At 33.6% G+C, this 27,855-nt stretch overlaps 1 protein-coding gene and 3 long non-coding RNA genes across 4 annotated transcripts in view; 3 read left to right on the forward strand and 1 right to left on the reverse strand.

Annotated features, from left to right (window-relative positions):
- Window positions 1-27,855, reverse strand: part of LOC129948445 (flagellar attachment zone protein 1) — an 85,512-nt gene that overhangs the window by 40,241 nt on the left and 17,416 nt on the right. The window lies entirely within an intron of this gene.
- LOC129948448 (uncharacterized) overlaps window positions 1,821-27,855 on the forward strand; it is a 43,848-nt gene continuing 17,813 nt past the window's right edge. Inside the window, exon 1 of the long non-coding RNA XR_008781877.1 lies at window positions 1,821-2,245. This is a non-coding gene — a long non-coding RNA (uncharacterized LOC129948448). The remainder of the gene's footprint in view (window positions 2,246-27,855) is intronic.
- Window positions 6,150-6,742, forward strand: LOC129948447 (uncharacterized). The gene is made up of 2 exons (XR_008781876.1): window positions 6,150-6,380; window positions 6,449-6,742. It is a non-coding gene; the product is annotated as an uncharacterized LOC129948447 (long non-coding RNA).
- On the forward strand, window positions 20,088-23,113 carry LOC129948449 (uncharacterized). Its single transcript, XR_008781878.1, has 2 exons — window positions 20,088-22,350; window positions 22,430-23,113. It is a non-coding gene; the product is annotated as an uncharacterized LOC129948449 (long non-coding RNA).

Genomic DNA, 27,855 nt, shown 5'->3' on the forward strand with positions numbered 1-27,855 from the left:
CAATATCTCAAAGTTTTGAAAAGATATTCGAGTCGAAAATCAATTTTTACCAACTTTTATACATTTTTTTAGGTTTTTATTTTTTGTAAAAAAACTGTCAATTCGATTTTTTTTAAACTTTAACTGAATGTTGACAACAAGATTTTTTGAAAGATAAAAGTAAATTAAAGCCAATATCTCAAAGTTTTGAAAAGATATTTGTGTCGAAAATCAATTTTTACCAACTTTTATACATTTTTTTAGGTTTTTATTTTTTGTAACAAAAAAAGTCAATTCGATTTTTTTCAAACTTTAACTGAATGTTTTCAACAAGATGTTTTGAAAGATAAAAGTAAATTAAAGCCAATATCTCAAAGTTTTGAAAAGATATTCGAGTCGAAAATCAATTTTTTCCAACTTTTATAAATTTTTTTGTTAGGTTTTTATTTTTTGTAAAAAAACTGTCAATTCGATTTCTCTCAACATTTTTCAAAATGTTGAAAACAATATTTCTTATAAGATAAAATAAGCTTGAAGCCTAAATTTCAAGTTTTTGAAAATATATTTGAATCGATATGTAATTTTTACGAACTTTGAGTAATGTTTTTTTTAGATTTTTATTTTTTATAAAAAAAACTGTCAATTAGATTTTACTAAAAATTTTATCAGATGTCAAAAACATTATTCTTCGTTGCACAAAATTGTTTAAGAGATGAAATCATATTTCAGTCATAAAATTTTGGAGGTGACACATTTTTTTTTTCAGTTTTATTGATTTAAAAAAAAAACCGTTATATTGATTTTTTTCAAAAAATATACCTGTTTGGTATCATGTTACAATATATTATATAAAATTTAATTCAAGTCTCTAGCGTTTTTGGTTCGTAAGATATTTAGGGTAAACGAAACATTTCACCTTTTTTTCAAACAGCTATGGTAAAAAAACCACCCACGCAATTTTTTTGAGAGCCCTTTCTGCATCTTTCTGCCTTATTATCTGTATAAGAAAATTACAGTCGATATCTCTTCTGGTTCTTGAGCTATGGACGACGAAAAAAACGTCGCGAACGTACGGACGTACGGACGTACAAACGTACGTACACACGCACGCACAGACATCTTTCTAAAAATCTTTTATATCGACTCTAGGGACCTTGAAACGTCGAGAAATGTCAATAATTTCAATTTGACAAATCGGACCCATTACAATAACTTACTATGGGAAGTTAAAAAGATGTAATATTGCAATACATATGAAGAGAGGCCAACAGTAAGGTGCAAATATTTGTGAACCTATTCCTATGAGCGGCAGTGTATAATTAAAATTGTGTAAAAAACAACAGGTTCCAGGTTCCACACTTTTCTTAGTAGACATTTGCATTTCATAGAAACATTTATATTTATCACTAGAAAAATAACAAATTCCCATTTGAAAAACCCTTCGATACATGAACAAGAAAAGAATCATTTGAGCAGGTAAGTATTTAATTTCAACGAAATATCTTTTTGGTGATTCATTTTCTAAGGTATTTGTTAGAGTTTCTTAGATCAAGGGAATGTCATAATACTCCATCAGTACGTTGGCATTGTTTTATATATTTAGATGCTTCAAAATACAGCTTTTCACATTACTAGTATAAGTATAGCTAGGTACTGTCATTACGTTCATTTATTATTAACTTATATTGCAAGTGAAGTATGTGTAAGTAATTGCATATTATAATAATGAAGTATAAAACGTCAATGTGACATGCATCATCATACCAATGCACAAAGTAGAAACAACAACTGTCACATATTGTACTTGCATACACAAGATACTTATATATAGCCTTAAATTATCTATAATTTTAGTAAATAATAATAATTTACGTCAAACATGCAAATTTAACAGAAAAAAAAGCCTCCACAAAATTAGTGCCACTTTATTTTTAAAATAAAAAATAAAAACAAAAAAAAAGGTTCTGAAATTGAAAACTCTTTAGCACCCTCTGCCTTCACATTTTTAACTCGGCGCAGGGCCGAGGTTTGGTTTGCTTGCATAAGCTTTATTGTTTGTCGAGCGTCGTCGTCGTCGTCGTTGTGGCGTTCAAAGAACTTCCGGCGGATAAAAGTGCTGATGCATCTAAAATACCGATCTTCCTAATTAATGCATGTAAAGCACCGTGCGGTTAAAATTGGATCAAACGTTTTTTTCGGCGTACCTATGTAACTACCTGAATTGGAAAATAACAAAATTAATAACAACTTCAGGTACACAGAACAGGTACATTCATGGTGATTTATCGTTAATATCGCAGTTCAGGGCCATACTGAACAATACTTAGGCCCTGGTGACCTATTTGCTACAAAACATATATCACTCAAAAACATAAATAAAGTTTTCGAATTGAAGTTAAAAAGGTTTGTTTCGCAGAGTTTTAACTTCTCATAGGAAGTTATTGTAATGGGTCCGATATGTCAAATTGAAAATTTTGACATTTCTTGACGTTTCAAGGTCCCTAGAGTCAAAATAAAAGATTTTTAGAAAGATGTCGTTCGCGACGTTTTTTTCGTCGTCCATAGAAAGAGAACCAGAAGAGATATCGATTTCAAATAAATTTTGTTATACAGATAGTAAGGCACAAAGATGCAGAAAGGGCTCTCAAGAAAATTGCGTGGGTGGTTTTTTACCACAGCAGTTTGAAAAAAAGGTGAAAATCTTGGTTAACCCTACGAACCAAAAACGCTAGAGACTTGAATTAAATTTTAAATAATTTATTGTAACGTGATATCAAAGAATAATATTATATATATAACAGTTTTTTATAAATCAAAAAAACTGAAAAAAAAAATGTGTCATTTCCAAAATTTTACGACTTAAATATGATTTCATCTCCAAAACAATTTTGTGCAACGAAGAATAATGTTTTTGACATCTGATAAAATTTTGACAAAAATCGAATTGATAGTTTTATTTTTATAAAAAATAACAATCTAAAAATAACATTACTCAAAGTTGGTAAAAATTGAATATCGATTCAAATATCTTTCCAAAAACTTGAAATTTAGGCTTCAAACTTTTTTTTATCTTATAAGAAATATTGTTTTCAACTTTCTGAAAAATGTTGAGAAAAATCAAATTGACAGTTTTTTTGCAAAAAATAAAAACCTGAAAAAAAATTAATAAAAGTTGGTAAAAATTTATTTTCGACTCAAATATCTTTTCAAAACTTTGAGATATTGGCTTTAATTTACTTTTATCTTTCAAAAAATATTGTTGTCAACATTCAGTAAAATTTTGAAAAAAAACAAATTGACAGTTTTTTTTACAAAAAATTAAAAACCGAAAAAAAATTAACTAAAGTTGGTAAAAAATGATTTTCGACTCAAATATCTTTTCAAGAATTTGAGATAATAGCTTCTAACTAATTTTATAATTTTTACTTATAAAAAATATTGTTTTCAACATTAGGACAAATTTTGAGAAAAAATGAATTGACAGTTTTTTTTACAAAAAATAAAAACCTGAAAAAAAATTAATAAAAGTTGGTAAAAATTTATTTACGACTCAAATATCTTTTCAAAACTTTGAGATATTAGCTTTAATTTACTTTTATCTTTCAAAAAATATTGTTGTCAACATTCAATAAAATTTTGAAAAAAATCCAATTGACCGTTTTTTTTACAAAAAAACAAAACTCTAAAAAAAAAACAATACTAAAACTTGGTAAAAATTTACTTTCGACTCTAATAGCTTTTCAAAAATTAAAAATATTGGCTTCAAATTTATTTTATTTCACAGAAAATATTCAGTAATTTTTATATAAAAATCCAACAGTCTGTTTTTTCATAAAAAATTAAATCTACAAAAAATAGTACGCAAATTTGGTAAAAATTGATACGAGTACATATAGACAAACTTTTAAGCAAGACAAATCGACAGACGGGATGGGAAGTTATCAGTGTGGGTCGCATCCCAGCCTTTTTTTCGATTTTACATTCTCATTGATTCGAGACTTAAAACATCAATTTTACAGTGATTTGAAACCCAAAATCTTTAACATAAACTTTTCCGTTTTTAAAAACAATTTTAATAAATGAAAATAAGTTCAATTTTGCCGTAAATAACTTTAGGTAAATAAGTTTTCTTAGCCTCGAGTCTAACGTCGGCCGTACTGTCAAATACAGAGATTCGTTCTTTAGCCGTACTACGCGAATGTGGAATGCCTTACCACACTCTGTTTTTCCAAGGCATTGCAATATTCAGGAACTCAAAACCAATGTGCACCGACATCTCTTTTCAAACCCTCCCTCCTCTTCCCAGTGCTCACACTGTGTCTTCAAAATAAGGGTAAAAATATTCCCTTGAGTGTGCGCATATTATAAATAAAGGGTGATTTTTTTGAGGTTAGGATTTTCATGCATTAGTATTTGACAGATCACCCGGGATTTCAGACATGGTGTCAAAGAGAAAGATGCTCAGTATGCTTTGACATTTCATCATGAATAGACTTACTAACGAGCAACGTTTGCAAATCATTGAATTTTATTACCAAAATCAGTGTTCGGTTCGGAATGTGTTTCGCGTTTTACGTCCGATTTATGGTCTACATAATCGAGGCTCATTTCTGGTTGAATGGCTACGTAAATAAGCAAAATTGTCGCATTTGGAGTGAAGAGCAACCAGAAGCCGTTCAAGAACTGCCTATGCATCCCGAAAAATGCACTTTGGTGTAGTTTTTACGCTGGTGGAATGATTGGACCGTATTTTTTCAAAGATGCTGTTGGACGCAACGTTACGGTGAATTGCGATCGCTATCGTTCAATTCTAACAAACTTTTTGTTGCCAAAAATGGAAGAACTGAACTTGGTTGACATGTGGTTTCAACAAGATGGCGCTACATGCCACACAGCTCGCGATTCTATGGCCATTTTGAGGGAAAACTTCGGAGAACAATTCATCTCAAGGAATGGACCGGTTAGTTGGCCACCAAGATCATGCGATTTGACGCCTTTAGACTATTTTTTGTGGGGCTACGTCAAGTCTAAAGTCTACACATATAAGCCAGCAACTATTCCAGCTTTGGAAGACAACATTTCCGAAGAAATTCGGGCTATTCCGGCCGAAATGCTCGAAAAAGTTACCCAAAATTGGACTTTCCGAATGGACCACCTAAGACGCAGCCGCGGTCAACATTTAAATGAAATTATCTTGAAAAAGTAAATGTCATGGACCAATCTAACGTTTCAAATAAAGAATCGATGAGATTTTGCAAATTTTATGCGTTTTGTTTTTTAAAGTTCTCAAGCTCTTAAAAAATCACCGTTTAGATAGTTTCGAATCTCAAGCCTTTTATATTACCATATTCGATATCTACCAATCTGATCTCAAATGATGGTTACTTCATCACTATCTGCTCCAGTTTAATTGTCGTTTTTCTTTTTCAATAATATCTGAGCGATTTTTGGGTTGAAATCACAAAAAAAAATTAACGATTTCCTCCTGAGCAAGCTCTGAGCTGCACAGAATGTTAACAAAATTTAGCTGAAGTATATAAATTAAGACAAATATGGATTTTTTGACAGTTTTTTGATCCGTTGATAGCTTAAAAAGAAAAAATGTCAATTAGTGACAACCATACCCCAATTTTCCCTGTCAAATAATGACAGTCAGATCTTAATTTTCCCATCTGACAGTTTACGAATAGCGAAAATTTGCACTCTCTCTTTTTTTTATATCCGAATAGTTTGACAATGCGAAATACATTGAATTTTTGACAGTTCTGTATTCCGTTGACAGCTCAAAGAGAAAAAACGTCAATTAGTTACAACCATACCTCGATTTTCCATATCAGACACTTTACGGATAGCGGGTAGTAGAAATTTGAAATATGTATATCTTTTCTGGATATCCAAATGATTTGACATGTGAAATATTAAACGTCAAAAGTTAAAGGGATTTCCCAAGAGTTTCGGGCCTTAAATTTCATATATTTAGTAAATTCAACTCTGTATTTCCTCGTGTTTTAAAATTATATTTAACTTGAAGCATTTTCTTTTTTTCTAAACGTCATCAAGAAAAACAAAATAATGACAAGCTACAGCAGAGAACAGAACAGACTTACATACACACATAATTACTTACATATGTATGTATATATAGAAAATAATAAAGTAGTAGAAAATACATTTCATAACTCAAAAAGCAATAAGCAATGAGCATTGGGCTGTGTCAATAGTTCGCTTGGACATAATATTGCATTTAGAGACTGTGTTCGTTAGTTTTCGATTGTGTCACACGCTAATTCACTTGAAGTGATGGAAAACATTTGGATTTTGTAACTGATTCGTGTCTAAAAAGGAAAAAATGCCCTCACTTGTGCTAAAGGCTACATGCAGCATTCTGCACCGGCACCCAGGTATACCCGTAACCCGTACCAGTACCACTTAATAATAATATAGTACCTTTATATATGTACTTCTTCAGTATTCACGATGCATTCGTCAAGATCGACTTTTAACAACAATGTGCTAAACGATGTTCTACGATGATGGCGCGGTTACTTGGTGAGATCTGACCAGAGGTCGGTGTTTTTAGTGTTTTAGATATGCAGTACAAATGCACGTTTTTATACTTTTTGGTCCATCTATTGGTTGTCCGTCATTTATTTTGTTTTTGTATTTATTTGAGATGGAATAACAACAAAAAATAAAAAAGGTTTTCATTTTCACCTTGTGCAAGTACAAATAGAAAATGCTGCACAGACAGCAACTATATTGAGCTACGTGTGTTTTTCTTTTATGTCAATATAGGAACATGACGTACTTTACTTCCAATCCTCTATACGTATTGGAAAAACCATGAGGAATTTAAATCTATGAATGTATTTGTTTTGTTTTTGAAGAAGAAGAATCTTTTCTTCCTTATTCTTTATTGAGAATTTTTTTAAATTTACCTTAAATCTTTTAATGGCAACCGGTGAGTTATTGAATTGAAAAATAAACAAATTGACTCGCTATTATCTTTCAAGTGAAGTTGAATGTTTTTTGATTGAAAGGACTCTATTATTCAACTTATTCTTTTATTAGCTATTTTGGGGATGTTTTTTTTCTTTTGGAAGCGAGTTGGATTTTAAACGACATATAAACATCTTCATTGGTGATATTTAAACACTTTTTCTATTTGAATTTATAGAATATAGAACTGAGATTTATAGATATTGACAGATTATTGACTTTATTGTTTCAAATTGGTGACGCTGACATTTGACACTTCAACTCAACTGTCATATGAAATATCAAAATGGGTAGGTTCAGACAACATAAGGGACTTCATTTGCAGTTAACAGCGTTCTTTGAACTTAAATTTTGACAAATACAACTAGTGAGTGTTTCAAGTGCCATAAACTTCAAACTCGGAACTTGGTTCGGAACCTTCAGTTGATTATGCAAAATGCTCGGCATACCCTTTGGGGAAGTTCTGTGATCAACGAACGAGGTGCGTCACTTTTTGATTTTATTATTGAAAATAATATGACCATTTCTGTTACAAATGGCAATACTCCCACTTTCGTCTTTCCGAGCTCGGAAAATTATGATGGATGGGAGGATGTGCTTGATGTTACTTTAGTAAACAACCGTAATTTATTAGTGGAGAATTGGAGAGTTTCCCCTTTGAATACGTTTTCGGATCACAAGTGGATTCTTTTTCAAATTAATTTCGAGTCGAAAAACCCTCCGCCTTACAGAAATCCCAAAAGAACTAACTGGACGAAATTCAGTCAAATTGCGAATTCCAAACTAAGAAACTTACCGAATCTTACTGAATCGATAGGAGACCTTGAATCAAAGGTGAAAACCTTTGAAACTTCTATAAGTAAAGCTTTTAGAGTCTCTTGCCCATGTAAATATAGCCGTAAAACCCTTCCTTCTTGGTGGAATGAAGAATTGTCCAGTCTTAGGAAAATGACGAGGACAATTTTCAATATCTGCCACAAACATAAGTTTTACTAACCGTATAATGATTCTTTTAAAATTTACTAGCAAGCCCTGTCATCAGCCAAAAGACAAAGCTGGAGAGAATACTGTCAATCAATCGAAGACATAAAGGACTCCGCAAGGCTCAGCAAAGTTTTATCGAAGGAACATTGTAATCCTTCATTTCTAAAAAAGCCTGATGGAACCTGGACAGCCTCTCCAGCCGAATCTCTTGAGCTACTGATGAAGACGCACTTTCCGAGTTGCGAGAGTGATAACCCCGAACCGCTTGAAACCACAGAGCTAAACGTAGCTCATGTGGAGCAAGCCAATTCCGTTATAACCAGAGAAAATATTTTGTGGGCCATCAATACTTTTTCTCCATATAAATCCCCAGGCATGGATGGCATACTGCCAGTTATGCTTCAAAAGTTGCATGATGTGGCAGCTCCATGGCAGGAACAAATTTTCAAAGGATGTCTCCTTCTCAAACATGTGCCCATGTCGTGGAGACAGGTCAAAGTAGTTTTTATCCCGAAAGTGGGTAGGCGAGGTCACGAATCTGCGAAGGATTTCAGACCAATAAGCTTAACATCTTTTATGCTTAAAACCTTGGAGCGCATTCTTAATTACCATATTAGAGAAATCCTAGTTTGACGACCTCTCGAAAGCTCTCAGCATGCTTATCTTAATGGCAAATCTAAGGAGAATTACCCTCCATGAAGTAGTGCGTACTGTAGAACAAACAATCCACTATAAAGAATTTACTCTTGCCACCTTCCAGACATAGAAGATGCTTTTAACAACGTCCTTACAGAATCCATAGAAGAATCGCTCGTTAAGTTGTTCGGTGTAGAAGACTTCATTCGAGAATGGATTATTTCCATGCTCAGTGGTAGGAAGATTCAAGCCACTCTAGGCAATACAATCGCAACAAAACACGTGAGTAGGGGAACACCCCAGGGTGGTGTTCTTTCGCCTGTTCTATGGCTTCTGGTCATGGATACAATTCTCGTTAAATTAGAGAGATGTGGAGTGAAGGCGGTAGCCTACGCGGATGATTTGGTGCTGTTGGTGTTAGGAAAGTACACCTCTGTGATTAGTGAAATCACGGAGTCAGTTTTGAAGAAAGTTAGCAACTGGGCCACGAGTTGTGGACTAGGAGTTAACCAAAGTAAAACTGAACTGTTGCTCTTTACCACCAAAACTAAAGTACCGCCCTTCACGCTACCTCGATTCAACGGTCAAATCCAGTCATTGTCTTCCAGTGCAAAATATTTGGGAGTTATACTCGACCCTAAACTAAACTGGAAACTAAATATTGAAGTACGGGTTAAGAAGGCCTGAGTTGCCTTCTGCGCATGCAGCAAAACGTTCGGCAAAAAGTGGGGACTTCAGTCGAAGATGATTTTATGGACGTACACAGCCGTAGTACGTCCAATCTTAACATATGGGTCGATTGTGTGGTGGCCTGCTCTTAGCAAAGCCTATAATATTAATAAGCTAAAGAAGGTTCAGAGAACAGCTTGCGTGGGCATAACATGGGCCATTCGTACTTGCCCAACGGACGCCTTAAACGTTATTTTGGATCTTCTACCAATCGACCTTTATATTAAATACATAGTTTTCTGCAGCGCTATTAGGCTGAAGGAATCAAACAGCTGATTGTCAAAACCTTATGGTCACAGCAACACAACGAAATTGATTTCCTCAGATATTATCTCGGTAGACACTGACTACTGCACTCCTACTTTGAGCCTTAGTAAGGGTTTTTTGAGGTTATTTTCCCATCCAGAGAAGATTGGGAGGATGACATCGTGTTGATAGGTTTCGACACAACCATCTTTACTGACGGCTCAAAGATGGAGTGCGGAGTTGGTTCTGGGATCTTTTCTGAGTCCCTAAATGTAGCCAAATCCTTAAGGCTTCCTGACTTTGCTAGCGTTTGTCAGGCTGAACTGCTGGCAATAAGTGAGGCATGTAAGATTCTTAAACAAAGCCCAAACCAAAACCGAAATGCGGCTATCTTCACAGACAGTCAGGCAGCTGTCAAAGCCATTAACTCGGCCACATCCTCATCTAAATTGGTCTAGCAATGTCGCGATGAGCTTGCAAGCCTGAATATTAACCTCAGTGTTACCCTGATCTAGGTTCCGGGCCGTAGTTGTTTCGTGGGAAATGAACGGGCTGACGAGCTAGCCAGGCAAGGATCGGCTCTTCATAGCTCACTTGCCATTCAACCATTCTTTTTGCCATTTTGGTATTGTTTATTATATGAGGATTAAAAACAAAACAAAATAAATTAGTACAAACTTTATGAAGACAAAAAAATGCAACAACTTAGGCAAAGTACGAAATCAAAGGTCAAAAAATTGCACGTATACAGTGATAAAAAAATTGATTATGTATACACTGACTGACAAAATTTATCGTACGATATGCTAAGTTCTTATAGCATCTCTGCGTTTAAAAATAAATGAATTTGTTATCGTGTCTTCATAAGACTTTTTCAATGACATAGAATTACTGTTATATTTTTTCTCTCTCCATATTTTATTACTCAAGTTATAAATAAAAAGAGTAAAATGTGGTCCAGTCAAAGAGTCAAAAATCATCGTACGATAATTATTCCCGTTAGTTTATATGCTTTTGTATGTTATAATGAGTGCGAAAATTACATCATTCGTCCACCATTCAAGAAGTAGTCTCATAGAGATGCAGCACAAGTATCTGCGCGCGAACAATTGGAAGAACTCTGAACAGACATGGATGTTTTGCAAGAATTCCAAGAAAAAAGCCTTTAATAAGTGAACCAAACAAAGAAAAACGTATAAACTTTGATACTTTACGCAAGATGAAGATTTAGAGTTCTGGAAAAAAGTGTTATTCGCTGATGAGAGCAAATTTAATATTTTTGGTCACGAACGAACGGTCCTTCGAAAATTGGCAAAAAAATGGCACTGCAATAGAGGCTCAAAATTTCCGAGAAACTGTAAAACACGGTGGAGGACACGTTATAGTGTGGGGCAGTATGGCTTGGTTAGAAATAGGAAAACTGGTGTTTATCGATGGAAACATGGACCAGCACATGTAGTTGGACATACTAAGAAAAAACTTGCAACCTTCAGTCGAAGTTTTGACTCTGGGTCCCAGCTGGATTTTTCAACAGGATAATGATCTTAAACACACCACACGAAAAGTAAAGGATTGTTGTATTATGCTCCCAGACATTCTATATTCTCCACCACAGAACCCAGACTTGATTCCGATGAGCTGTTGTGGGATTATCTTCAAAAACAATTGAAAAAACATTCGATAACGTCAAAACATGCTTTAAAGCAAGCTTTTCAAATAGAATGTAGCACTTAACTTGGGATCAGCCTTTACTATTCTTTCAATTTTTTGTTCCATATGAGCGTTTAGAATTTTTGTTCGACCTCTTTCTGAGGCCACTTCAAAGCTTTTATTTTTCAAATTAATTTTTAATACATATTGAGCTGTAGACCGTGGTCTACCAATAGTTGGCGATATCTCAGCATAACTTTTTCCGTCGTTTCTTAGTTTAAAAATTAGTTTTCTTACTCCTGGGGGACTTTTTTATGAGAAGCCTCTATTTTCGAAATAAACTTCGCAAAATTAAAAAAAAAAACAGTTGAAAAATCAATACACCACGGCATACAGAGCATAGATCTCTCAATATCATTACAGTACACAATTTACATTTCAAAAAGAACTGTTATTTCCATTTTGTTAGAGAAGAGAGCAGTGTACGAACATTTGTATGATGTGCGAGCAATTTTTTGACATTCCTGACAAAATTCTACTAACGGTAACAAAAAAAACCATGAGGCAAAGCTCGACCATTTTGTTGCAGTTTTGTTGCATTTCCTATTATATATTATAATTTTATCAAATAAAGTCAATAAGCTCAGATTTGTGGTAGGAAGTTCATAGTGTAAGGAAAAACCATTTATTTTAAATTGCTGTACGTGCAATTTTTTGATGTAGTGTAAGTGATTTTGACTCAATAGTTAGGGAGTTTTTTTTGGCTTACATTCCAGTATAATTTCTAATAAAGATCCCTTAATTGAAAGGCAATTTTTTGACAGCTAGCCAATCAGATACTAGAAACTTGCCTTCAGAACCTTCCCAGTATAAGTTGAATGTTAACCATTTACGATAGAAGACCGCTTAATTTAGAATGTGTGAATAAGTTAAATCCAGTTAAAGTGACGCTCTTTGACTGAAAGGTTTTATTGGTCCGTATTTTTTCGAAATGACAATGGGCAAAGTCTACAATCAATTCAAGGCGAAGTTGGCGAACAATCTTGACTTGGACGTTGTCAAGAAGCCACCTACCACGACTGATTGAGGGAAAAGTTTCTTGGTCAGGTCATTTCAAATTTTTGCGACGGCATGAACTGGCTACGTACGTTCGCTACGTTTTTTCGTCCTCAAGAACCAGAAGAGATATCAACTTCAAATAAATTTTGTTATACAGATAATAAGGCAGAAAGATGCAGAAAGGGCTCTCAAGAAAATTCCGTGGGTGGTTTTTTTACCATAGAAGTTTGAAAAAAAGGTGAAAATTTTGGTTAACCCTAAATATCTTACGAACCAAAAACGCTAGAGACTTGAATTAAATTTTATATAATATATTGTAACGTGATACCAAACAGGTATATTTTTTGAAAAAAATCAATATAACGGTTTTTTTATAACTCAATAAAACTGAAAACAAATTTGTCACCTCCAAAATTTTACGACTGAAATATGATTTCATCTTTAAATGAATTTTGTGCAACGAAGAATAATGTTTTTGACATCTGATAAAATGTTGAGAAAAATCGAATTGACAGTTTTTTTACAAAAAATAAAAACCTAAAAAAAATAATAAAAGTTGGTAAAAACTGATTTTGGACTCAAATATCTTTTCCAAACTTTGAGATATTGGCTTTAATTTACTTTTATCTTTCAAAAAATATTGTTGTTAACAAATAGTTAAAGTTTGAAAAAAATCGAATTGACAGTTTTTTTACAAAAAATAAAACTCTAAAAAAAAAAACAATACTAAAACTTGGTAAAAATTTACTTTCGACTCAAATAGCTTTTCAAAAAGTAAAAATATTGGCTTCAAACTTATTTTATTTCACAGAAAATATTGTTTTGGATATTCAGTACTTTTTTATATAAAATCCAACAGTGCGTTTTTTCATAAAAAATAAAATCTATAAAAAATAGTAAGCAAATTTGGTAAAAATTGATACGAGTACATATAGACAAACTTTTAAGCGAGACAAATCGACAGACGGGATGGGAAGTTATCAGTGTGGGTCGCATCCCAGCCTCTTTTTTTAATTTCATATTAGAAGAACCAGGATGGAAAGTAAATTATCTGAAGATAAGAAAGAGGAAGAATATGTACATATGTTTAAATTGTAAAGCGATCGCTTATTGGTTGTGTAGTTAGGTAGGTGTCTAAAACGAACATAGAATAGTTCACTTGGCGTGCTTAGCTTAATGCAGATAGATAGATAACGACATGTTTATGATGATAGTGAAAGAATGTTATTGGTAGGTAGAAGGTTCCTACTAAAATCCAAACACATTCCTTCTTTCCTACAAGTTTTCAGCGCAAAAGTGGAGTTATTACGTTCAGTTTATTTTTTTTTCGTTAAAGTACAAGAAATTGCTATTCATGTGTTGGTTACAGTTAGGCTCTTGTGCGTTTTGGATTTTAGTTATGAAGTGACACGTAAGCAGTAGTTGTAGAGGTTGTACGTTTCTTTAACTAGTTCTAAGTATTTAATCTTTTATATAGCGACAAAAATGGTAACTTCACCTTTATAAGAGGAACTTCCTGTTCCACAATAGATTACTGCCTCATTCGTGGAAGGTGGCTTGATTGTGTAGATGATCTAAGCGTTGAGGAACTAGTATATTCTGATCACCTTCCATTAAATGTTAAGTGTAAATTCAGTGAATTACAAGGAGAAAGAAATGAAGGTCTGAAATTACTACCTAAACTTAAGTGGAAAGGAACTCTGTTGGCGTCATATCAAATGAACCTTGACTTGTGTATAAATACTCTAAGCGATGACCAAATTAAGTCCACTCGAGGTATTGATCTGCTAGTTTCAAGCATATCTCAAACAGCACAAACTTTTCAATCACGCCGCATGCAAAACTGGAAGGATCCATGGTTTGATGCAGAATGCGAGGCAGCAAGGAAAAAGTCTTTCGGATTTCTGAAACTTCTCAGAGCAACAAATTCAATGTCAGCTAAATCAAGGTATCAAGAGGCAAATATAAGGCTTTCAAAACAATTTGTAAAGAAAAGAAAAACCAATACTCTCGCTCTCTCATGCAAAGATTATCGGAAGTAAGAGACAGCCGAGCTTTTTGGAAACTTGTTCGGGAATTAAATGGCATACTATTTGCGAGGAAAACTGAAATAAGCATAACTATATTAGCGGAACATTTCGAACGGTTACTTTCTGTCTCGGGAAGCCCAAATCAAATGCAGTTTGCCTACCCATGGGTGGGAAACGATTATCTCGACCGTGCTTTCACAACACAAGAGATAACAGATGTCCTTAACAGATGCAGTATAAATAAGCCTCCAGGGGAGGATCGTGTCCCGTACGAATTCTACAAGTACGCATCGGAAAATTTCATAACAAAGCTTACGGATGCCTTCAACTACATCTTTGATAGCTGTGAAATTCCACAAAACTTTCGAAAGAATATCATCTTTCCCCTATTTAAAAAAGGTGATGTAAACGACCCTAACAACTATCGAGGTATATTGAACGCAGTTATGAAAATTTTTACCGGAGTCATTTTAGACAGGCTGACACTCTGGACACAAGAACACAACCTCCTAAGTGAGTTTCAAGCTGGGTTCAGGAAGGAATATTCAACAGTAGACAATATTTTTTCCTTAACAAGTATCGCTAATTCTTACATTAGCAAAGGAAAGAAATTATATGCTTTCTTCATTGATTTTAAGGCAGCCTTCGACTCAATCAACCGGATCGCTCTCTTCTACAAACTCAGTTGTCTCGGTTTGTCATCAAAAATGCTAACGATAATACGCCGGCTGTATGAAGATAATTTATCAGCAGTATGGGACGGAGCTGAAAGATCAGACTGGTTTCAAACGACATCAGGAGTCAAACAAGGTTGCCTTTTGAGTCCACTTCTCTTCTCACTCTTCTTAGATGACCTGACATAGTTTCTTCCAGGAGGTATTTCTTTTGCGGGTACCGACATAAAAGCATTGCTTTATGCAGACGATATTGTCATTTTTGCAGAGACTCCAAATATGTTGCAAATCATGATAAACAAATTGCAATTGTACTGCCATCTGTGGAGTCTCACAGTTAATACCAGAAAGTCTAAAGTGATGATAATTCGAAATGGAACAGGACGGTATGCAAGGGATGAGAAATGGAAATGGGAATGTGAGGAACTCGATGTGGTAAGGGAGTATAAATACCTAGGAATTATCATAACCCCGCAGCTCTCTTTTAAAAAGCATCTTCAGGAAAAGTTGAAGGAAGTAAAAAAAGCAATCAACTGCAATTGGAACGGAGTACTTGGGAAAAAACACATTGCTCCGAGTGCTAAGTACAAGCTTTTTGAAGCGGTCATGCGATCAGTTATGTGTTATGCGGGGCAAGTATGGGGAATAAATCAGCATGAGGAAGTTGAAAAACTTTTGAGGTATCGGTGTCGCGCCGCTCTACGTCTTCACCCTCAAGATGCATCTGTACTATATCTCCAAAATAATAGCGCTCCCAAATCATCGACTGCCAAACAAGATAGTAAGACATCTTCTATACCAAAAGTCTCAATTCTTTGAAGAATGGACAAGACTCGGCACCCAGCATGAGGTCCAGTTATTAGAAAACAACCTAGAATCTTGGAAAGACAGCTTCCCTACACTGTTGGAAAAAATTGAAGTTTCAATGTTTGCTGAATTTGAAGAATTGGCCCATAGGAGTGAATCCCGAAATATGTATAAGCTGCTGCAGTACAACCTTGGCGAAAACAACTATTTCAATGACCGCTTTTCAATTAGTTTAATATCATCGATTTTCAAAACCAGGGGGGAATTGCTTCGCCTAAACTATCAGCCTTATGGACCTGAAGGGAGCATAGAGTGCAGTCTTTGCAACCTGCGAGCGACCGAAAATGTCCTTCACTTCTTGGGAACATGCCCAATATGCAAAAGCAAATGCTATATTTTGTGTTTAAGTATGCATAATGTATTTCAATATTTTGTTTTAAATAAAATCACACTACTACTACTACTACTACTACTATAGGCGAAGGCAAGTAAAACAACCTTATTTTTAAAGAATAATATTTTAAAAATCAATATTTTTTTAAAAATCCAAACAATACAAAATTGCACTTTTGTTAATCAAATATTGTTGAGGCAATATAAGAGCGTATTCAAAAAAAAATTATTAAAATCATTTCATAAGTTGCTGAGAAAATTAAAATACAAAATAACGGTTCCATGAGCGGTACCTTTCCTGAGCAATTACAAAAATATGTTTTTCTTATTAAAAGAAGCCAAGTTAAAAAATAAAATTTTAGCGAAAGCTTAAAAAAATCTATCGGTTTGTTCTAAGAAACTGTGAAAGAAACGCCTAACGCGAATCTGCTCAAAACCTTCCAAGTTTGAACTCAATCGACCCAATGATTTAGGCTGTAGGAGTGTGGAAAGACAGACAAAACAGACCGGACGGAATAGCGGGACCCACTTTTTACAACTTCTCTACCATCGTAAAATCATGTTTGATTAAAATCTCGAGTTCGAAATTTACACGAATGCTAAACTTGATAGTATATGTAGTTCCTATATGTCGCAAGTAATAAATAATTCAAAATATACTGGGGGTCATATCGATTAACTCAACACGATTAGTTTTCTTATAACAATACAAACAAATTATCTCCCAGAGGGGATTTGTATGATTGTATTTCGGAAAGTTTCGGGCATATAGAGACAGGATTGGGCTCAAAATGAAGAAAAAAAAAGAGGCTGGGATGCGACCCACACTGATAACTTCCCATCCCGTCTGTCGATTTGTCTTGCTTAAAAGTTTGTCTATATGTACTCGTATCAATTTTTACCAAATTTGCGTACTATTTTTTATAGATTTTATTTTTTATGAAAAACGGACTGTTGGATTTTTATATAAAAATCAGTGAATATCGAAAACAATATTTTCTGTAAAATAAAATAAGTTTGAAGCCAATATTTTTAATTTTTGAAAAGCTATTTGAGTCGAAAGTAAATATTTACCAAGTTTTAGTATTGTTTTTTTTTAGAGTTTTATTTTTTGTAAAAAAATCGTCAATTCGATTGTCTTCAAAATTCTATCGAATGTTGAAAACAATATTTTCTATAAGATAAAATTAGTTTAAAGCCAATATTTTATAGTTTTGAAAAGATATTTGAGTCGAAAATCAATTTTTACCAACTTTTGTTAAATTTTTTTTTTAGGTATTTAATTTTTTGCACAAAACTATCAATTCGATTTTTTTTCAAAAAATTATTAAATGTTAACAGCAATATTTTTTGAAAGATAAAAGTAGTTAAAAGCCAATATCTACAATTTTTGAAAAGATATTTGAGTCGAAAATCAATTTTTACGAACTTTTATACATTTTTTTTAAGGTTTTTATTTTTTGTAAAAAAACTGTCAATTCGATTTTTCTCAACATCTTTCAGAATGCTTAAACCAATTTTCCTTATAAGATAAAATAAGTTTGAAGTCTAACTTTCAAGTTTTTGAAAAGATATTTGAATCCATATTCAATTTTTACCAACTTTTGTTAATTTTTGTTCGGTTTTTAATTTTTTATAAAAAAAACTGTCAATTCGATTTTGTTCAAAATTTTACTGAATGTTGACAAAAATATTTTTTGAAAGATAAAAGTAAATTAAAGCCAATATCTCAAAGTTTTGAAAAGATATTTGAGTCGAAAATCAATTTTTACCAACTTTTATTAATTTTTTTTTTAGGTTTTTATTTTTTGTAAAAAAAACTGTCGATTCGATATTCTTCAAAATTTTACTGAATGTTGAAAACAATATTTCTTATAAGATAAAATAAGTTTGAAGCCTAAATTTTAAGTTTTTGAAATGATATTTGAATCGAAATTTAATTTTTACGAACTTTGAGTAATGTTTTATTTAGATTTTTATTTTTATAAAAAAAACTGTCAATTCGATTTTTCTCAAAATTGTATCAGATTTCAAAAACATTATTCTCCGTTGCTCAAAATTGTTTTGGAGATGAAATCATATCTTAGTCGTCAAATTTATGAGGTGACAAATTTTTTTTTTCAGTTTTTTTGATTTAGAACAAAAACCGTTAGATAGATTTTTTTCAAAAAATATATTTCTTTGAGATCACGTTACAGTTTATTATATAAAATTAAATTCAAGTCTCTAGCGTTTTTGGTTCGTAAGATATTTAGGGTTAACCAAAATTTTAACCTTTTTTTTAAACTGCTATGGTAAAAAAACCACCCACGCAATTTTCTTGAGAGCCCTTTCTGCATCTTTCTGCCTTATTATCTGTATAACAAAATTTATTTGAAGTTGATATCTCTTCTGGTTCTTGAGCTATGGACGACGAAAAAAACGTCGCGAACGTACGGACGTACGGACGTACGAACGTACGTACACACGCACGCACAGACATCTTTCTAAAAATCTTTTATTTCGACTCTAGGGACCTTGAAACGTCGAGAAATGTCAAAATTTTCAATTTGACAAATCGGACCCATTACAATAACTTCCTATGGGAAGTTAATAAGTTCAGTATGGAATCTTAAACAAAAATTTAGTACTAACAGATTTACCGTATGGTCTGATGTTTATGGTTAGTGGACTAACTAATGTTGCTCAAATTTCGAAATACAAATTTCAATGACGAAATTTTGGATCAATTGAAAAAAAAAAACGTTTTAATACACACAGAGTCAAAATTACATACAACAACTTTAAAACTTTAGTCAAAGGTGTTAAAATAGATATTATTCCAAAATGTCCAAACTTTATTTTAATGTTCTTAATTCTTAATTTTTTCGACTTAAACAATAAAAACAGATTTCATTAATTGATGACAAAAATGAAAAATACCCTATTTTATATTTTACTTTTAAATGGTTCAACAACTTAAAAGTCAAAACACCAAAAGAAACCTCAAAGTACAGCATATGTATAGAATTTACCTACACAAATGGTTAAGTTGACCCCAAAAAATGCACAATTCTCGCACGATTGCTTTCTTTTAAGATAATAATAAGAATTTTACATCTAAACAGGAAGGAAATTAAATTTACAACCTCATTGTTGTTGTTGTATAGTTTAAAAAGAATAAACGTTCTTCTTCGAAAAACTTGAACAAACAAAAGTGACTCAAGAGTCAAACAATTGTGTCTACATTGGCCAAATAAAACACTCATAATCTCAGAGACTCTATAGACTCCACAACCAAAGAAAGAAAAAAATTAGTATTCTTACCACGAATCGAAAACAACAAAAAATGTATATCGACCTACAACAGTAGCTCACTAATTAAATTTGTAAGACGATGACTTTATAACTCCGTTAAGTTACACTTTTTCAAAATAAAAAGAATTTAAAAAAAAAAAAACAAAAATTGTATATAATAAAAATACACTTAATGAAACACAAAAAAATTTAACTTTTCTATCAATAGAATTAATTGCAGAACTAACGCACCGTTGCGTTGGTTGGTGTATAGTGGACCCCAACAGGTGGTGGAACTCCTTTTTATACCCATATTCACCCCTATGCGGGATAAGTACTGATAAAAGGTTGCTCCTATGACAACTAGATAAAGTACAATTATTGATTGCGAAGGATATATTAGAATAAGTCTTTATGACTCTGGTTGGTTGGGTGGTTGGATTGTAAAGAGGCTTTATTCGCCATACGCTAATATATAACCAAGTCATATTAAATTAATCTATATATTTGAGTAAATTATGTATATTTGTGTATTGATTTGAAATATCTTGTTATCTCAACTTGATTTGTAGACTGTACTTAAAAAAATATATTAATTTAGCAAACGAAATATTTCTTATTCCTTCTGTGCCACAAATAAAGCAATGCTTTTTTTAAAGGATTAAGTTGAATTAAATAAGAACGCCTTGTAGGTTAAAGACAATCAAAAACGGAGTCTTTAAGGCTAAGGTAGAACACAACATAGTTTTAAGCAGTATGATGAGTTTACAAAGTACACATTTTAGTCTTCTAAATACATTTTAAATCATTTACGTATTTTACATACAGCTGCGGTCAAAATATTAGCAGTAAGAAGGAAATACCGACAAAATTGAACCTAATAAATACCTTATGATTTTTAATCGTTATAAATATTTATATTTATTAAGCCACATTAATTTTAATCCAGGTTATGACAAGAAAAGTTAGATTTTATCAAATAAATAAAAATAAAAAGAAAATTTTACCTTCAAGGTAAAGATTTGCTCCGGTCAAAAAATAGCAGTATTCACAAAAATTAAGGAAATTAACAAAATGTTGATAAAAATTTCAAGAAAATTTATTAATATTTGGTTGTAGACCCCTTATTGCTTATAACGGCCTCACATCGGCGCTTCATAGAATCAACCAAAGCCTGACATCTCTCCAATGGGATACTTTTCCATGCAGTCTCAACTGTTATCCAAAGCTGATTATTGTTGGTCGGTATTGATGCTGCAACCATTTTTTAACATCTGCCCAAAGGTTCTCTATTGGGTTGAGGTCAGGTGATTGGGGAGGCCAATCTAAAACAGAAATATTATTGACCCGAAACCACTCCTTAGCTTTTTTGCTGGTGTGCTTCGGGTCATTGTCTTGTTGAAAAACCCATCTGATTGGCATTTCCTCCTCTGCGTAAGGCAGCATGGTTCCCTGAAGAATGTCAACGTAAACATGCTGATCCATCACACCATTTATTCGGTATATGGGACCTACAACGTGGTATGAGAAGGAACCCTATACCATAATGCTAGAGCCACCATGTTTAACGGTTTTACGCGTATACCTAGGCACGTATTCAGCATTTGGTGGGCGTCGCACATATTCACGAGAACCAGGGCTGCCATACAAAACGATTTTGCTGTCATCCGTCCATAAGATATTTCGCCAATCCTGAAGGGGCCTATGAACATGGGTCTTGGCAAACTGAATTCTTTTGGCAATGTGTTTTTTGTCAAAAGTGGAACTTTTCTGGGGCTTCTGGCGTTGAGATTCAAATGGGGTGGCGCAACAGTCCGTTGTGAACCAGGGCCTAGTGACTTACAACTCTCAACCATTCCTGTGTGCGAGTACTGTTGTCAGGAATGGAATTTTGATTATTTATATTATTTAAGAGATTATTTCTTCTTAAAATTCTTCTTAATGTTTCTACACTTGCATTCAAATTTAATTCTTTTTTATCTCAGTAGCAGGCAAGTGGGGTAAGGCTTTCGAGCATCTTACAATTCTCCTTACCGATTTCGGAGATAAAACTTTTTTCCTGACGCGGATTTCAGGTTCTTCTTTATAATTTTTTGCATTCGAAATCATTTTTGCCTGATTTTTGATTTTTGAAATCAGTTTTTCCTTCAGAAAGAAGTTGGCGAATGATTCGGCGTTTCTCCGGAGTGCAGTGTTTACTACGGCCCATACTGTAAGTGTATCTGAGTATAAATATGATAATACAATGAGGCATTGAAAGCTTACCTTGAAACTTGAGATAATTATAATTCAAATGTGCACAGGATCAAAAAACAATATACAAATACCATAAGCTTGCTAAAACTGCTATTATTTTGACCGCTAAGATATACACTTTAACAGCATTAGAGTAACATATGGAAAAAAACCGTTATGTCATTTAATTTTTTTTCCGGAAATGGAAGACAAAATGTTCTACTACCAAAAAAGTAGTTAAAGAATGTAATTAATTGTTCATATATTGCATTGTACTAGAATATATTAATATGGAGGTTACACTGCTATTATTTTGACTGGCACTGTAGTTCTTTAAATTTTGTATTAGTTATATTATATTTATTTTTTTTCATGGCTTTGAAAAATACGTTCTGGAGTTTTTTTTTGGTGCAGATTTCGAATTCGAAGTTCGATTTTAACTATCAGCTCAAATTTCAATATACAGCCTTATTTTGACATTCTCTTTCGTTCGAAAGTTATTCGCATTCGTATGATACGTATTTTTACTTTCTAACGATTCGAAAGTTCATTTTAATTTGAAACTTAAGCAAACTTTGACTTTTTAATCATTCGAAACAAACGTCATTTTATAAGCGTTCAAATCTTGAAGAAGGAAATTAAAAGAAAACCATGTAAGTTCTGTTTGATTTTCCGAAAAATAAAGAAAATGTAATATATTTTAATGAAAATCTGTTGATATTTTTATTAAAGGTCACAATCACACTCAAATTGGACAACGAGTTAACAAAAGGAAGTTCTCATACAGCTTATGGAAGAAAACCAAGAAATAGCGAGGGGTTTTTTAACAAATAGAACAGATGTTGATCGGTTTTGGAGAAATGCCGTCGATAAATTAAATAGCTATGGGCCCCCAACTAAGGACGGATCCACCTGGAAAAAGGTGAATTAAATTAATGTTTGTATGTATGTTTATGTATGTGTTAACCAGCATCTGGGTACAAGGTTTGGGCCGACTTCAAAACAAAAACAAAAAAGAATTTGTTTGGAAAATGAAGTCAAGAGGAAGCAGTCGGGCTTCAACGACAATAGTTTAACAATCCTCACTGAATTTGAAGAAGCCATCGTCAGAATACGTGGAAATGTATTTGGCATAGCTCAGCCTCCGACGGAAGAGTCTGAAACTTTGCCAAAATCAAATGACATGTCGATGACATCTTGCCATGTGAACGAAAATGCGAGTGAAGATTTGTCTCCAGGTTGTAGTAGAAGGCCCAAAAAAGACACACCTGTGCAAATTCTACAAAAGCAGAATGACGTTCAACAAGTTTTGTTTGAAGATTTGTGTTCCAAACTGAATCACATTAAAGAAGAACTCCACCGAATAACCCGCTACTTACAGAGGACCAGTGATACACAAAAAGAAAATCGTCGCAATCATCTTGCCCTGAAAGATTTATTGCGCCAGAAGTTGGAGCTAAAAACAAAACTTCTAGATATTCAACTTGACCAGATCAAAGCTAGGCTGAACATTTTAACTTCACAAGATGATTGAGAAGATGAAAACTTAAAATGAAAATATGCTGTGAAAAGAATTCCTTTTTTATTTATCATTATTTTTTTAATTAAAATTATTTTGTTTCTGTTTAATAAATGGCTAAACATAGTTACCTAACTGTAATATAAAAGACTGAAATTGAAATAAAGTTTTTTATTTAAAATAAATTAAATAGTCTGCAAAAGAATTAGGTTGGTCATACTACATACAATCGAAATGTCAGTAAATTGCAAGCAGCTGATTTCGAAAATAATATTCATTTAAGTTCATTTTGTGAACACATTCTACAGTGAATATCTTTCGTTCGAATGTGAAAATACTTGAAGTTCATTCGAATGAATAGATCTATTTTATCGACTGAGCTATTCACTCGAATCTCAGAATAAGGCTGATAATTTCTTAAATTAATTTCAAGAACTTGATGTGGATTCGTTATAAAAATAACTTTCATGACAGTCCATCGCACTAACCATCATGCCACGGGTACTACTAATTCAAATCATGCTTCTTTTAAAAATTAAATGTTAAGAAAATAACAAATAATAAAAAAAAAAAATCTAATAGCTTTTAAGAAGATTATCGTTTATGTCCATATTTGCGCATCTTCAAAATATTGCACCTATTAAAATATTTTACATATGGATTTTCTATATCTCACTTTAAAAAAAAATTATTTTATTTTCGACTATTTTTTGAACCATTTTATTAGGTTTTTTCGTTCAAGCACGTTGTTCAAACAAAAAAACACTAAAAGCAACTTTTTTGTTTTTGTGGACACACAAACAATTTGTTATGATTAAATACATACAATTACTTTGAAATCTAATGCTTCGAAACACCAATGCTGTCTTGTATCGTTAAAGCGAGATATACCCAATATCCATAGATGGCACTTGCATCGAGGAGACCGATGTTCTCGGTATGTGTATCACCAGAGGAACGATCACATGTTTGGGTTTTCTAAGCCGATGCAAGAAGTTGTTCTCCCCCTCTGGCTGTTATCTACAAGCTTGAATACAACTCCCTTATTTGGGCTGGGACTCCTGCAACTTATTTAAGCCTTTTGGACAGTATTGAACGTAGAGTATTTCGATTGGTTGGTGATATTACCATCGCAAGATCATTTATGTCGCTTGAACATCGTCGAAATATTTCTTGTCTCACCCTCTTCTACCGTCATTTTAACGGTTTATGCTCTACAGTCTAGAGAAATAGCCAGTTCCTCTTTTTTAACAGTTCAACCGTAATACTCGCGCTTCTAGGAATGCTCATCAATATACCCTCGAGCCCAACTTCGGTCGTACTGTCAAGTACAGATATGCGTTCTTTAGCTGTACTACGCGAATGTGGAATGCCTTGCCACACTCAGTCTTCCCCAGCTATTGCAATATTCAGGAATTCAAAACCAATGTGCACCGACACCTCCTTTCAACCACTCTATTTCCTAGTGCTGACACTGTTACTGCATAAAAAGGGTAGTATTATCGCTTATTATAAATCGGATCGATTTGTGGAATTGAACATTTTGAAATTTAGCGACGTTTAAAGGTTCTAGAACCTAAATAAAAGGTTTTTGGAAAGATGTTTGTGTGTCATCGGCAGTTTTTATTTTATTTTATTTTTCACCTCTAATATTTTACGATAAAATGATATTACTCCCAAAATAGCCAATAATGTTTTTGATATCTGGTAAAATTTGACATAATATACAAAAATACGTAATATAGAAAACCTTCAAAAATATTACTAAAAGTTGGTAAAATTGATTTTGGATTCGAATATCTTGGGAAAAATAAAAGATATAACCTTCAAACTGGCAAGAGTACGATAACTCAGACAACAAGATATTATAACGGATTTTTTAATAACAGTTAAAAACAAGCATTTTTTTACTATGGGAGGGGGGTCTATCAGAACCCATTTAGGAAGGAGGCAATTTAAAAAGATTATTAATTAAAATTTAAAAAAATACTTAAAAATAACGGTACTACTTACACTTAAGTATTATGTATATATCTGATTTCAGATTTGAAATTAAAATAAATTTACAAAATATTGTGCATTAGCTTTAAGATAGGTATTTATTTAAATATACTTATTTGTATGTATATGTATATGGTATATATGTATGTATATTTAGTTATATATTTCTTTTTTAACATTCACAAGCACTCAAGGGGTTATTAGTACCCTTTATATGTTTATATTTAAACACAGTGTGAGCGTTAGAAAAATAGGAAGGATTTAAAAGGAGATACCGGTGCACATTGGTCTTAAAGTTCTGAACATCAAAATGGGAGGGAAAAACAGAGTTCCACATTCTCGATGTGCGATTTAAGAAAGATTCTATATACTTGACAGTACGCCCGAAATTGAGCTCAAGGGTAAACTGATAAGCATTCCTGGAAGTGTGAGTATTACGGCTGAATTGTTTAAGGGGTGGAATGCAACTGGCTAATTCGACAGAACATTGTTTTTAAAAATATCTATAAAACAACGAAAGGCATGAAACATTGCGACGGTGTTCTAGTGATGTAAATGTTTGGATTATAGTTCTGTCGCCTATCATTTTTAAAGCCCTTTTTTGAATTCTATCCAAGAGATTTAAACTTGTTTTGGGGGCACCTGCCCAGATATACGAATTATATATTTAAACTTTGGACGGATGAAGGCTTTGTAAATTACAGCCAGATGAGAAGGGGTGAAAAATTTCTTGCACCGTCGGAGAAATCCTAAGCATCTAACAGCATTTTTGGCGATATCGAATATGTGATCATTCCATAAGAGGTGATCTGTAATACACATACCGAGTACTGATAGTTGATTGGTTTCCTGGATGCAAGTGCCACTCATAGATAGTGGGATCGGGGGTGCGTTACGCTTTAACGACAGGAGATAGCATTGAGTTTTCGAAGCATTAAATTCTACACGGTTTTTGATTCCCGTTGAAATTCCACATCCGAAGGACAAGGATGTAAATCTAACTGTGTCGTCGGCGAAACAGTTTAATGGATTAGAATTGACAGACAAAAGATCGTTTGTGAATATAAGGAAGAGAGTCGGAGACAAAACGGAGCCCTGGGGGACACCAGCATTTATTTTATGAATTTCAGACTTGAAAACATCCAATACAACTTGTATTGAACGGTTAGAAAGGTAATTTCTAATCCAACGAAGAAGAGATTCATCAATACCAAAAGCACGCATTTTCGATAAGAGAGCTCGGTGCCAAACTCTATCAAATGCTTTTGAAATATCAACTGCAATAATTTTACTTTCTCCAAAACGATGTAAAGATTTGTTCCACTGTTCGGTGAGATGAACCATGAGATCACCAGTGGACCTATTTCTACGAAAGCCATACTGTCGGTCATTAAGAAGCTTCCGTTCTTCAAGAAATTTCTTAAGCTGAAAATTAATCAGCGTTTACATGACCTTGGAAAGAAGGGACGTGAGTGCTATTGGACGATAATTAAAGGGAGAGGAAGATTCTCCTTTTTTAGGGACAGGCTGGACAAATGCAGTTTTCCATCCACTCGGGAAGAGACAGAATAGGACAGATGGAAAAGCTTACGCAGTGGTTTTTCCAGCGTTGAGGTACACCTCTTCAGAACAAAAGGGGGTATACTATCCAGGCCAGCGGATTTGTGTATGTCAAGGTCTTTCAGTACTCTTTCGACTGCATGAGTGCGAAAGAAGATTCGCCCCATAGAATCATTTACGCTCTCAAGAATGGGAGGATTCATGACACTATCCAGTAGCGTCGAATAACCAGCAAACTGTGCTGCAAGCAAATTGGCTTTATCAATCGAGCTTACATAGGGAGTGTCATTGTGAACGAGCGTTGGAACCGAGGATGACGTGGTGTTTCGTACGTTTTTTACAAATGATCAGAAGTTTTTACTACCTTTGGGACACTGAAGTATTTTTTGCCTTAATTTCTGATCATGCAAAAATTTGGTTCGTCGAATATTGCCATTACAGATCTTTCTAGCTTGTCTAAAATTATTCCGGTTTTCCTCAGTCTGGTTGGCTTTATAACAACGGAAACTTACAGCTCTAAACCTAATAACATCTTTACAGCTCGAATCAAACCATGAGTTCTTTTTGACTTTGATAGATTTCACCCTATTCGCGGTAAAATTTCTCATTCCACAAAGAATTAAATTTGTTACCATTTCTGGGCTGGAATCCACGTTACTATCTAGGAAGCATAGTGACCAGTTAAGGTTAGGTTAGGTTAGGTTATAGTGGCTGTCCAAGATGGAAACGGACACACTTAGGCCAGTTTAATGGCCCATTGCGATACCACATGAATCTTGAGGCTTCCTCCTAAGCTCAATGGAACCAGCTTGAGTCCCTTACGAAACGTGAGAGGCTGATTATACAGATATGATTAAGATCGTTTAGGTAATTCTTGCGTTTTCGAGCTAGAGCAGGGCATGTGCAGAGAAGACGAAGAACCGTTTCTTCCTCTTCCTCGTCCATACAGCTTCTGCAAAAGTCATTTGAGAATACGCCTAGTCTCGTGGAGTGCTTTCCTATTAGACAGTGTCCGGTTATGACACCTATTATCGAGCTTACATATATGCGATCTGCTTAGAGAGAGCAAGCACCTTGA

Source organism: Eupeodes corollae, chromosome 2 (assembly GCF_945859685.1).
Source record: "Eupeodes corollae chromosome 2, idEupCoro1.1, whole genome shotgun sequence".
In the NCBI taxonomy this organism is placed as follows: Eukaryota; Metazoa; Arthropoda; class Insecta; order Diptera; family Syrphidae; genus Eupeodes; species Eupeodes corollae.